The 13339-nt window shown below is 39.4% G+C and overlaps 1 protein-coding gene across 24 annotated transcripts in view; it reads right to left on the reverse strand.

Moving 5' to 3' along the window:
• GLT8D2 (glycosyltransferase 8 domain containing 2) overlaps positions 1–13339 on the reverse strand; it is an 83005-nt gene that overhangs the window by 33818 nt on the left and 35848 nt on the right. The gene's annotated exons all lie outside the window — the stretch shown is intronic.

The following is a 13339-nucleotide window of genomic DNA, read 5'->3' on the forward strand; positions in this document are numbered from 1 at the left end:
AAGAAAGAAAAGAAAGAAAGAAAGAAAGAAAGAAAGAAAGAAAGAAAGAAAGAAAGAAGAAAGAAAGAAAGAAAGAAAGAAAGAAAGAAAGAAAGAAAGAAAGGAAGGAAGGAAGGAGAGGGAGAAGGAGAAGAAGAAAGAAAGAAAGAAAGAAAGAAAGAAAGAAAGAAAGAAAGAAAGAAAGAAAGAAAGAAGAAAGAATGAGAGAGAGAAAAGAAAAGAAAAAAAGAAAAACTGCTCCTTTCAGAAGAGCTGTCAGATTTGTCGTGTGTCTTTTTGTAGCCCCAAGCTCACAGCAATAATATTCCAGGGGATGGTCACTGTGGGATGAGAAAGTTTATCTCATCCCACAGTAGGATGTTTATCTGGTCCCAGATAAACATCAGGAGAGGGCAGGCTTTCAGAGTGACTGCAAGGAGAAGGGAACACAAATGGGAAAAAGAGACCCCTGGAAGAAAGGCTAGAGGACTGTCAGGGACAGATTTGGGATGAGATATGCCTGTTACACATTGTTATACACGATTAAAGTAATTAAAATACCCACCTCTACCCAACTTCATGTAACCCAATATTAAAAGGCCTTTTTGTCTCTGTGTTGAAGATTACAGAAAATATAAGGGTCGGCTGGCAGAAAAAGGGAGATTTTTTCGGTTGATGGTCTTACAGGACTTATATTGAACATATTTAATAACTCACATGGCCCTTGGCACTGATCAATCAAAATGGGTACCAGCTATAAATGGCTGACACAGCCCCACAGGAGTGTTCTGACTAATAAATAGCAGCTTTGGCATCTACAGAATGTCAAATCATACTAATGTATTAACTATTCATACATATAAATAAGCACAGGAGATTCTACACACACACATACACACACGTGCACACACACACGATGCATTATATTTTGCTAAGCAGCAAGAACTATAACTGTCACATCATCAACCATTCTCATGTTCTATCAGGCCAACTTTTTAGATAAAGTCCTTTGCATAAGAAAAATGCAGAGCAAATTCTAAGAGGCATATTAACTAGATGTATTCCAAGAACAACTTCTTTTAACAAAAGAGACCAGCTGCTGCTTCAGAGCATAAAGAATTGGCACGTTGAGAACTATTTTTCTGCCAAGGTATTTGATATATGTTGACAAGCAAATTTTTTTGCGGTCTTCTGGATTTACACACATTTCCTACTGTGAGTTTCTTTCTTGATGTTCTTAAAAATTGCTACGCATCAGGGGGAGGGAGAGCATCAGGATAAATAGCTAATGCACGTGGGGCTTAATACCTAGGTGATGGGTTGATAGGTGCAGCAAACCACCATGGCACACATTTACCTATGTAACAAACCTGCACATTCTGCACATGTATCCCAAAACTTAAAATAAAATAGAATTTTTAAAAATTGCTATGCATACTATTTCTTTTTTATTAGGTAGTATTTTCTGAATTCTTTAGACTGCACTGAAGAATCAGAAAGAGTGCTTCACCCAGGGAAACACAAATGGTTCTGTATAATAAACATTCAGTATGTCTGTTTTCATTTTAAATAGGCTTCTTTTCCATGACACATTTACTAAAGGAATATTACCATGTCAGCTTCAAAATTTGACAAGTTGATTTTTAAGTTTTTAAAAATTTACATACATTAGATTTCCTTTTTTTTCTATAGTTCTATGGACTTTTACACATGCATAGATTCTTGTAACAACCACCACAAACAGGGTAGAGAACAACGACAACACTCCTAAAGAATTCCCTTGCGCCGCCACTTTGTAGTCAGGCCCTGCCCAACACCTAGCCCTTGGCAACCACTGATAGCTTCTCTGCCTCTATAGTTTTGTCTTTTCCAGAATGTCATATAAATGGAATCCTACAAGATGCAATATTTTGCGAGACTTTCTTCTTTCAATTAGCATAATGTTTTTGAGATTCATACTTGCTATTGCCTTTACCAATAGTTTGTACCTTTTTATTGCTAAATAGTATTCCATTGAATGGATATACCACAGTTTATCCATTCACCCACTGAAGGACATTTGGGTTGTTTCCATTGTTTTGTGATTATGAATAATGCTTCTGTAAACACTTGTTTACAGGTTTTTGTGTGAATAGAGGGTAACTACCTAGAAGTGGTATTGCTGGGTCTTTTGGGTAGATATATATTTAACTTGATAAGAAATTGCCAGTCTAGGCTTGCCACCATGGCTCATGCCTATAATCCCTGCACTTTGGGAAGCCAAGGTGGGAGGATCGCTTGAGCTCAGGACTTCGAGACCAGCCCTGGCAACATAGTGAGACCCCTGTCTGTATGAAAACAAAACAAAACAAACAAAAAAACCCTCAAAAACCAAATGTGGGGAGTTAGAGAAAAAAATTTAGCCAGACATGGTGGTGGGCACTTGTGGTCCCAGCTATTCAGGAGGCTGAGGTAGGAGGATTGCTTGAGCCTGGAGGTTGAGGCTGCAGTGAGCCATGGTCACACCACTGCACTCCAGCCCAGGTGACAGAGAGAGACCTTGCCTGAAAAAAAAGGAAAAGAAAAAGGAAGAAACTGACAATCTTTTTTCCTGAGTGGAAAAAGAAACTGACAATCTTTTTTTCCTGAGTGGAAACATTTTAATTTTGTATTCCCACTAGCATGGTGAGAAAGTTCCAGTTGCTCTGTGTTCTTGTCAGCTCTTGATATTGCTGGTATTTTTTTTATTTTAGCTGTTATAATGGGCGAATTGCATTGTGATTTTAATTTGCATTTCCCTAGTGATTACTCATGTTGAGCATCTTTTTGTGTGTTTATTTACCATCCACATATGGTGAAATGTCTGTTTAAATCTTTCGTGCATTTTTATAGAATTATTTTCTTATTTTTGAGTTTTGGGAGTTGTTTATATATTCCACATACAAGTCCTGTGTCAGGCCTCAGTGCTGTGGCTCATGCCTGTAATCCCAGCACTTTGAGAAGTTGAGGCTGGCAGATCACTTGAGGTCAGGAGTTCAAGACCAGCCTGGCCAACATGGTGAAATCCTGTCTCTACTAAAATACAAAAATTAACCAGGCGTGTCAGTGCATGTCTGTAATCCTAGCTACTTGGGAGGCTGAGGCAGGAGAATTGCCTGAACCTGGGAGGTGGAGGTTGCAGTGAGCTGAGATTGTGCCACTGCACTCTAGCCTAGGCAACAGAGTGAGACTTTGTCAAAAAAAAAAAAAAAAAAAAAAAGCCCTGTGTTATGCAATTTGCAAATACTTTCCCCTGGTATGTGGCTTGTCTTTTCAGTCTCTTAACAATAAATTTTGCAGAGCAAAAGTATTTAATTTTGATGAGGTCAAATTCATTTTATTTTTTTCTTTTTTTTGAAAGAGCGTTTTACTCCATCACCCAGGCTCAAGTGCAGTGGTACAGTCTTGGCCCACTGCAACATCCACCTCCCAGGCTCAAACGATTCTCCTACCTCAGCCTCCCAGGCAGCTGGGACTACAGGCGCACACCACCACACCTGGCTAATTTTTGTATTTTTTGTAGAGATGGGGTTTTGCCATGTTGCCCAGGCTGGTCTTGAACTCCTGAGCTCAAGTGATCTGCCTGCCTCGACTTCTCAAAGTGCTGGGATTACAGGCATGAGCCACCACACCTGGCCTTTTTTTCTTTTATATATCATGCTTTTGGTATCATATCTAATAGATTTTGGCCTAACCTAAGGTCATGATGACTTTTTCCTATGTTTTCTTGGAGAATTTTATAGTTTTGGACTTAATATTTACATTTAGAGTTAATTTTTGTATATATCATGAAATGTAGATTAAACTTAATCTTTTAGCATATGGTTATCCAGTTGTTCCAAGACCATTTGTTGAGAAAGCCATTTGTTGAGAACATTTGTTGTTCCTTCTGTGGAACTGATTTTTTTTCTTTAATATTTTGTTCCAATTTCAAGGTATTCAAAGGGGACTTCAAATCTGGCAAGGAGTTTGAACCTAGAGGATGACATGTGTCCTAAAGAAGGGAGCAAGTGATCAACACAGGTTTTTTATTCTCTCCTATACTTTCTACAAGAAGAATTACAGATCTGATTAGTCATCAGTGACTAAAAAGTGAGCTACCTCATCAAAGAAAGATTCAATAATGTGGCCGGGTGTGGTGGCTCACACCTGTAATCCCAGCACTTTGGGAGGCTGAGGCTGGTGGATCACTTGAGGCCAGGAATTCGAGACCAGCCTGGCCAATATGGCGAAACCCCATCTCTACTAAAAATTCAAAAATTGGCTGGACGTGGTGGGGCACACCTGTAATCTCAGCTACTCGGGAGGCTGAGGCACAAGAATCACTTGAACCTGCGAGAAGGGGGTTGCAGTGAGCCGAGATCACACCACTGCACTCCAGCTTGGGCAACAGAGCGAAACTCTGTCTCAAAAAAAAAAAAAATTCAATAATGTTCTCAGAGTACTATCAGGACCAAGCAGGCAAGAAAAGGGTTGATCTACTATGAAAAACTTTCAACCAAACATTTCTCCAAATTCAAATTCGATCTTTGCATTATATTCTGGAGTATTTTATTTATGCTCTGAAATCAAGAAGGCTAAGACACCCTCCCTCTATTCTCAAAATATACCTGTTAAGACTTTGTTTCCCAGTTTTCCCAGTTTACAATGTATCCATCTATATGCTTAATACAATACCTTGGATATTCATTAAGGAGAAGTGGTAGGCATTAAGCAAAGCATAGGATAGGGCAGGTTTGACGAAAAAATAAAATTAACCATTAGATAAGGATTTTAGATGACAACATTCATTTTACTGTAAAATCTAAAGTTAAATATTGTCACATTTTTATGTTCATTCACTTGTTTGTGCCATTTTGCCAATTACCCCAGGAGCTGGCAACTGACTTCCTTTATCTCACACAAAAAAGTTAATTTGCCATAAAAAACAATTTGTCTTGAAAACTCAAAGTTTATTTTAAAATTAAGTTGATCCTTCTTAATTATGGTCTTTCAAATGAACTTCTGAACTTGACATTTGACGGGAGGCTGCAGACAGCAAACCAGGAATAATAACCTTTAGAAACTAACAACATAACAGAGATAGCCCGAGGAAGTAATTGAGAAAGGAAGGATATCATAGGTCCCCACAGTTTCATGAACCAAAGTGTTATGAGAATTTGCTGGCAGTCATCTAGGAAAACTCTTCAACAGAGATTTGATTCAAGTCTTTAATTCACTGTAAACAACCAGCTACAATGTTCCTTTTATTTTCCTGGGCTATAGACTGAACACCCAAGAGCTCTGAGTGCATGGCAATGGCCCTTCTCCTCTTCCCCCTTTGCGCTTGGAAAAGAATTGGGTCAAAACAGCACACTACTTAGGATTTTTCTGAGATAGGGTTTCAGGTACCTTTCATCCATTTAGGATTTTAGGTGATATGCATGCATCTGACTTTTGGGGATGATGGAAGCCTAGAATGGTCTTTGGCCACATGACCCCTCCTCCCACTCCATGAAAGAAGCCATCTGGTATCACAGGAGAGAATGGGGCAAAGACCAGAAGGAAGCCGAGCTCTAAGTACCTCAGGCCATCCACTTCCTGGACATCCCAGTTATGAAAACCAGTAACTTCACACTTTTTCCTTAAACTATTTTGAAATGAGGTTCAGTTTCTTACAAACAAAAGTCTTTACAAATAAATTTGCTGTGGCCAGAATGGTGTGTGAATATGGGGAGCAGTTTGCAGGGGTCAGATAATAATCATAGCTATCATTTATTGCAAATTTAATTTGCACGCAGCTCCAGGCTATTTAGGTACATTATCTCCTTTAATTCTAACACCTTTCAAGTGGATGTATTACTATCTCCATTTTTCAAATGAGGACATTGTGGCTCAGAGAGGTTCAGTAACTTGCTCAAAATCATAAATCTTGTAAATGATGGGGATGGGATTAAAAATTAGAGCTCTCTGACTTCAAAGCCCTTAACCACAAAGTGCTGAGCTCTCAAAGGGCCCTTGTGAGTACACCGGAGGTTAGGAGAATTGGGCTCCAGATAATGGATTTCACCGTGTGTTGATGAAGCTTTACAGCTCACAGGCAATGCTGGTCGGCTCTTGCCTGAGTGCTTGGTTACTGTAACTATGAGACCACTCCAGAGGCAGAGGAATAGTAAGTGCTGACTCATCTGAACAGGGGGTTCATCTTTCCCCGTCCAGTGTGTTGCCAACTCTGAAATCTCTTTAAGATGAAACAAGAGGCTTTAGGATGCAGATAATCACATGCCAATTGCAAGGCACAGCAGTAACGAGCCAAGAAGGTAAGTTCCCAAAGCCGATTGTTGTAGGAAACCTTAAGCCATATGGCAGGAGTGGTGTCCTTGAGAAGCATGCAGTTTCAACAGAAAGTTTGCTTTAAAAAATGATGTGTGTGTGTGCATGTGCGTGTGTGTGTGTATATAATTGCATAAAGATTTGGCATGCCTGAATTTCATCCTATCCTTCCTTTTTACAATTTCATCTCATCTCTGATGGTGGCACTTCTTGGGTTTCAAAAAACAAAAAAATCCCAAGTGGACAAGACACAGTTTCTGACTGAGGGCACTGAAATCAAGTGGAAAATCATGTGGAAATCCTTTTCCAGTACAATTAGTGTATTAGACTGCGGGCCTTGGAGTCAGACCATCTGGGTTCAAATCCTAGCTCCACAATGTATAAGAAATCTCACCGCACTTATTCAACATAGTGCTGGAAGTTCTGGCTAGAGCAATGAGGCAGGAGAAGGAAATAAAGGGTATTCAATTAGGAAAAGAGGAGGTCAAATTGTCCCTGTTTGCAGATGACATGATTGTATATCTAGAAAACCCCATTGTCTCAGCCCAAAATCTCCTTAAGCTGATTAGCAACTTCAGCAAAGTCTCAGGATACAAAATTAATGTACAAAAATCACAAGCATTCTTGTACACCAATAACAGACAAACAGAGAGCCAAATCATGAGTGAACTCCCATTCACAATTGCTTCAAAGAGAATAAAATACCTAGGAATCCAACTTACAAGGGATGTGAAGGACCTCTTCAAGGAGAACTACAAACCACTGCTCAATGAAATAAAAGAGGATACAAACAAATGGAAGAACATTCCATGCTCATGGGTTGGAAGAATCAATATCGTGAAAATGGCCATACTGCCCAAGGTAATTTATAGATTCAATGCCATCCCCATCAAGCTACCAATGACTTTCTTCACAGAATTGGAAAAAACTACTTTCAAGTTCATATGGAACCAAAAAAGAGCCCGCATCGCCAAGTCAATCCTAAGCCAAAAGAACAAAGCTGGAGGCATCACGCTACCTGACTTTAAACTATACTACAAGGCTACAGTAACCAAAACAGCATGGTACTGGTACCACAACAGAGACATAGATCAATGGAACAGAACAGAGCCCTCAGAAATGATGCCGCATAGCTACAACTATCTGATCTTTGACAAACCTGACAAAAACAAGAAATGGGGAAAGGATTCCCTATTTAATAAATGGTGCTGGGAAAACTGGCTAGCCATATGTAGAAAGCTGCAACTGGATCCCTTCCTTACACCTTATACAAAAATTAATTCAAGATGGATTAAAGACTTATATGTTAGACCTAAAACCATTAAAATCCTACAAGAAAACCTAGGCAATACCATTCAGGACATAGGCGTGGGCAAGGACTTCATGTCTAAAACACCAAAAGCAATGGCAACAAAAGCCAAAATCGACAAATGGGATCTCATCAAACTAAAGAGCTTCTGCACAGCAAAAGAAACTATCATCAGAGTGAACAGGCAACCTACACAATGGGAGAAAATTTTTGCAACCTACTCATCTGACAAAGGGCTAATATCCAGAATCTACAATGAACTCAAACAAATTTACAAGAAAAAAACAAACAACCCCATCAAAAAGTGGGCAAAGGACATGAACAGACACTTCTCAAAAGAAGACATTTATGCAGCCAAAAAACACATGAAGAAATGCTCATCATCACTGGCCATCAGAGAAATGCAAATCAAAACCACAGTGAGATACCATCTCACACCAGTTAAAATGGCCATCATTAAAAAATCAGGAAACAACAGGTGCTGGAGAGGATGTGGAGAAATAGGAACACTTTTACACTGTTGGTGGGACTGTAAACTAGTTCAACCGTTGTGGAAGTCAGTGTGGCGATTCCTCAGAGATCTCGAACTAGAAATACCATTTGACCCAGCCATCCCATTACTGGGTATATACCCAAAGGACTATAAATCATGCTGCTATAAAGACACATGCACACGTATGTTTATTGCGGCACTATTCACAATAGCAAAGAGTTGGAACCAACCCAAATGTCCAACAACGATAGACTGGATTAAGAAAATGTGGCACATATACACCATGGAATACTATGCAGCCATAAAAAATGATGAGTTCGTGTCCTTTGTAGGGACATGGATGAAACTGGAAAACATCATTCTCAGTAAACTATCGCAAGGACAAAAAACCAAACACCGCATGTTCTCACTCATAGGTGGGAATTGAACAATGAGAACTCATGGACACAGGAAGGGGAACATCACACTCCGGGGACTGTTGTGGGGTGGGGGGAGGGGGGAGGGACAGCATTAGGAGATACATCTAATGCTAAATGACGAGTTAATGGGTGCAGGAAATCAACATGGCACATGGATACATATGTAACAAACCTGCACATTGTGCACATGTACCCTAAAACCCTAAAGTATAATAATAAAAAAAAAAAGAAACATATAAGAACCCCTTCCCTTGGAAACTTAAGATTCCTCACTTATAAAATGTCTGTAATACCATTCTACAATCAACATGTTAATAAGTAATTCAGGCAAAAAACCTCAATGAATGCTAAAATGATAGGGAGTAAAATGTTGTTGGGGTACAAAAAATTCACATTCTCAAAGTAATCACCCTTAAGATCAACAAAATGAAACAAACTGAAATCCTGTGCCTTGAGATGTGATAAATATCAATGTGTTCCTGCCAGCAATATTTAACCTGATTCTATCATGGATAAGGTCATGGTCAAATCCAAATCACGGATCATTCTGAAGACAAACTGCCCTGGTCTCTTCAAATATGTCAATGTCATGAAAGGAAAAAAAAAAAACACATTGGGAACTCTTTAGAGGCTTGATAATGTGATAATGAAATGGAAAGTGTGAACCTTGGCTGGACTCAGTGGCTCACGCCTGTAATCCGAGCACTTTGGGAGGCTGAGGCAGGTGGATCATGAGGTCAAGAGATCGAGACCATCCTGGCCAACATGGTGAAACACCATCTCTACTAAAAACACAAAAATTAGCTGGGCATGGTGGCGTGCACCTGTAGTCCCAGCTACTTCGAAGGCTGAGGCAGGAGAATCGCTTGAACCCGGAAGGCTGAGGTTGCAGTGAGCCGAGACTGCACCACTGTACTCCAGCCTGGTGACAGAGTGAGACTCCATCTCAAAAAAAAAAAAATAAAAGTGTGAACCTTGACTGCATCCTGAACCAAATGTTTAAAAAGAGCTACAAAGTTTATTTTTAGGAAATTGGGGAAATATTATGGCATTAATGTTAAATTTCCTAAGAGAATAAATGTGGTATGGTTAGTAGGAGTACATCATTGATAGTAGGAGACACATACATTAATTTAGGGGTGAAAGATCAAGAGCTTCAGGGGTGTTTGTGCGTAGAAAGAGAGAGAGAGTGAGAGGTACTGAGACAATGCTAATGTGCCAAAATTGGTTGAGCCATTATACTCTTCTTGCAACTTTTCTATAAATTAAAATCATTTCTAAATAAAAAGTTGAGGAAATGAAGGTAATATAAGGCTTTATGAGGATTAAATGCAGTAATACATTTACATGCATTAAGTATTTATAACAGTACTTGGCAAACAGTTGGAACCCCACTTATACAAGCCATTATGATTGTGTGATCCTAGGGATATAACTCCATCTCTCTCCGTCTCAGTTTCCTCATTATTATGACTGAAGCAGACAATTCTATTAGATTTAACATTCTAGAACTTTATATAGTTATGCCCTCAAAAAAGTGATAGCAGTTGAAAGAATCAACATTGTCAAAATGTCTATAACACCCAAAGCAATCTACAGATTTAATGTAGTCCGTATCAAAATTCCAATGGCATTTTTCACAAAAATAGAGAAAAAAAATCCTAAAATGCATATGGAACCACAAAAGCCCCCAAATAACTAAAGCAATTTTGAGCAAGAACAAAACTGAAGGCATCACATTTCCTAATTTTAAATTATATTTACAAAGTTATAGTAATCCAAAAAGTATGGTACTGACATAAAAACAGACACATAGACCAATGGAACATAGACCAATGGGACAGAATAGAGAGCCCAGAAATAAATCCACACATATATGGTCAACTATTCTTCCATAAAGGCACCAAGAATACACAATGGGGAAAGGATGGTCTCTTTAGTAAGTGGTGCTGGGAAAACTGGATATTAACAACAAAAAAATTGGATCTTTATCATACACAAAACCAGTTCAAAATGAATTACATATTAAATAAGTAATTATTCATTTTTATTATTTATTAATTTAATAATATAATTAAATGTGTAAGATGTGAAACTGTAAAACTAGAAGAAAACAGGGAGAAAGCTCCGTGGCATTGGTCTTGGCAATGATTTTTTGAATATGACACCAAAAGCACAGTCGACAAAAACAAAAACAAACAAGTGGGACTACATCAAACTAAAAAGTTTCTGCACTGCAAAGGAGCAATCAACAAAATAAAAAAGCAAACTGTGGAATGGGAGCGACTATTTACAAACCATATACCTGATAAGAAGTTAATATCCAAAATATATAAGAAACTCATACAACTCAATAGCAAAAAAACAAATAACTTGATTTAAAAATAGGCAAAGGACCAGAATAGACATTTCTCTAAAGAAAGCACACAAATGGTCAACAGGTATATGAAAAGATACTAAACATCACTAATAATCAGAGAAATTCAAATCCAAACCACAATAGGATATCACTTCACATCTGTTAGAATGGCTATTATCAAAAAGTCAAAAGATAACAAGTGTTGGTGATGATGTAGAGAAAAGGGAACCCTTGTACATTGCTAGTGGGAATGTAATTTGGAAGAGCCATTATGGAAAACAATATGGAGGTCTCTCAAAAAATTAAAAATAGAGCTACCATATGATGCAGCTATCCCACTTTAGGGTATATATCCAAAGGAAAGAAAATCAGTATCAAAGCTAGATCTGCACTCTCAGGTTCATTGCAGCACTATTTTTTTTTTTTTTTTTTTTTTTTTTTGAGACAGAGTTTCGTCGTGTCGTCACCTGGGCTGGAATTCAGTGGCATGATCTCAGCTCACTGCAACCTCCACTTCCCAGGTTCAAGCAATTCTCCTGCCTCAGCCTCCCAAGTAGCTAGAATTACAGGTGCACATCACCACGCCTGGCTAATTTTTGTATATTTTTAGTAGAGACAGGGTTTCACCATGTTGGCCAGGCTGGTCTCCAACTCCTGACCTCAGGTGATCTGCCCGCCTCAGCCTCCCAAAGTGCTGGGATTACAGGTGTGAGCCACTGCACCCAGCCTGCAGCACTATGCATAGAATAGCCAAGATATGGAATTAACCTGTGTCCATATGGATGAGTGGATAAAGAAATGTGGTATATATATGAGTATGTGTGTGTATGTAGACATATATACACACAAAATAAAATATTATTTCTCCTTAGAAAAGAAGAAAATCATGCCATTTGTGACAATATGGGTGAGCCTGGAGGACATTATGCTAAGTGAAATAAGCCAGGCAAAGTAAAATGAAGACGGCATGTTCACTTATATCAGAAATCTACAAAGTTGAACTTACAGAAACATAGAATGGTGGTTACCAGGGACAGAGAGGTGGGGAAATGGGGAAATGTCGGTCAAAGGGTACAAGCTTGCAGTTATAAGATGAGCAAGTTCTTCAGACCTAACGCACAGCATGGTGACTGTTATTACTAATAATGTATTGTATACTTGAAATCTGCTAAGAGGGTAGATCTTAAGGGTTCTCACTGCACATACACAAAAGGCAACTACATGAGGGTGACGGATTTGTTAATTAGCTTGATTGTGGTAATCATTTCACAATGTGTATATTAAAACATTGTACTCCTTGAAAATATATATATATGTGTGTATATATACGTGTGTGTGTGTATATATATATGTATATATATATATATATATGTATGTATATATATTTTTTCAGAGACAGGATTGTCACCCAGGCTGGAGTGTAGTAGTGCAATCATAGCTCATTGTAACCTTGAGCTCCTGGTTGAGCTCAATTCTCCCACCTTGGTCTCCCAAAGCACTGAGATTACAAGCATGAGCTACCATGGTTGGCTGAATATATACATTTTTTTTTTGTTAATTATACCTCAATAAAGCTGAAGAAAGCAAACAAAAAAACTCTTATTTAAGAACTAATATTTGATAAAATGTTCTTATCAATAACTTTATGTCATTTTAATTATTTAGACAATATTTACAAGAACATGCTTACTTCCTTAAAAATTATTTATGCCTGGATTCCATTCCAAGATGGCTGAACAGGAACAGCTCTGGTCTGCAGCTCCCAGCGTGATTGATGCAGAAGATGGGTGATTTCTGCATTTCCAACTGAGGCACCTCATTCATCTCATTGGGACTGGTTGGACAGTGGGTGTAGCCCATGGAGGGTGAGCTGAAGCAGGGCGGGGCATCGCCTCACCTGGGAAGCCCAAGGGGTTGGGGGATTTCCCTTTCCTAGCCAAGGAAAGCTGTGACGGACTTTACCTGGAAAAATGGGACACTCCTGCCCAAATACTGCACTTTTCCAATGGTCTTAGCAAACAGCACACCAGGAGATTATATCCCACGCCTGGCTTGGTGGGGCCCATGCCCATGGGGCCTTGCTCACTGCTAGTGCAGCAGTCTGAGATCGACCTGCGAGGCAGCAGCCTGGCAGGGGGAAGGGCGTCCACCATTGCTGAGGTTTGAGTGGGTAAACAAAGTGGCTGGGGAAGCTCGAACTGGGCAGACCCACCGCAGCTCAGCAAGGCCAGCTGCCTCTGTAGACTCCACCTCTGGGGGCAGGGCATAGCTGAACAAAAGGCAGCAGAAACTTCTGCAGACCTAAACATCCCTGTCTGACAGCTCTGAAGAGAGCAGTGGTTCTCCCAGCATGGTGTTTGAGCTCTGAGAACGGACAGACTGCCTCCCTCAGTAGGTCCCTGACCCCCATGTAGCCTAATTGGGAGACACCTCCCAGTAGGGGCCGACTG

This window comes from Symphalangus syndactylus, chromosome 13 (assembly GCF_028878055.3).
Source record: "Symphalangus syndactylus isolate Jambi chromosome 13, NHGRI_mSymSyn1-v2.1_pri, whole genome shotgun sequence".
Taxonomy (NCBI): Eukaryota; Metazoa; Chordata; class Mammalia; order Primates; family Hylobatidae; genus Symphalangus; species Symphalangus syndactylus.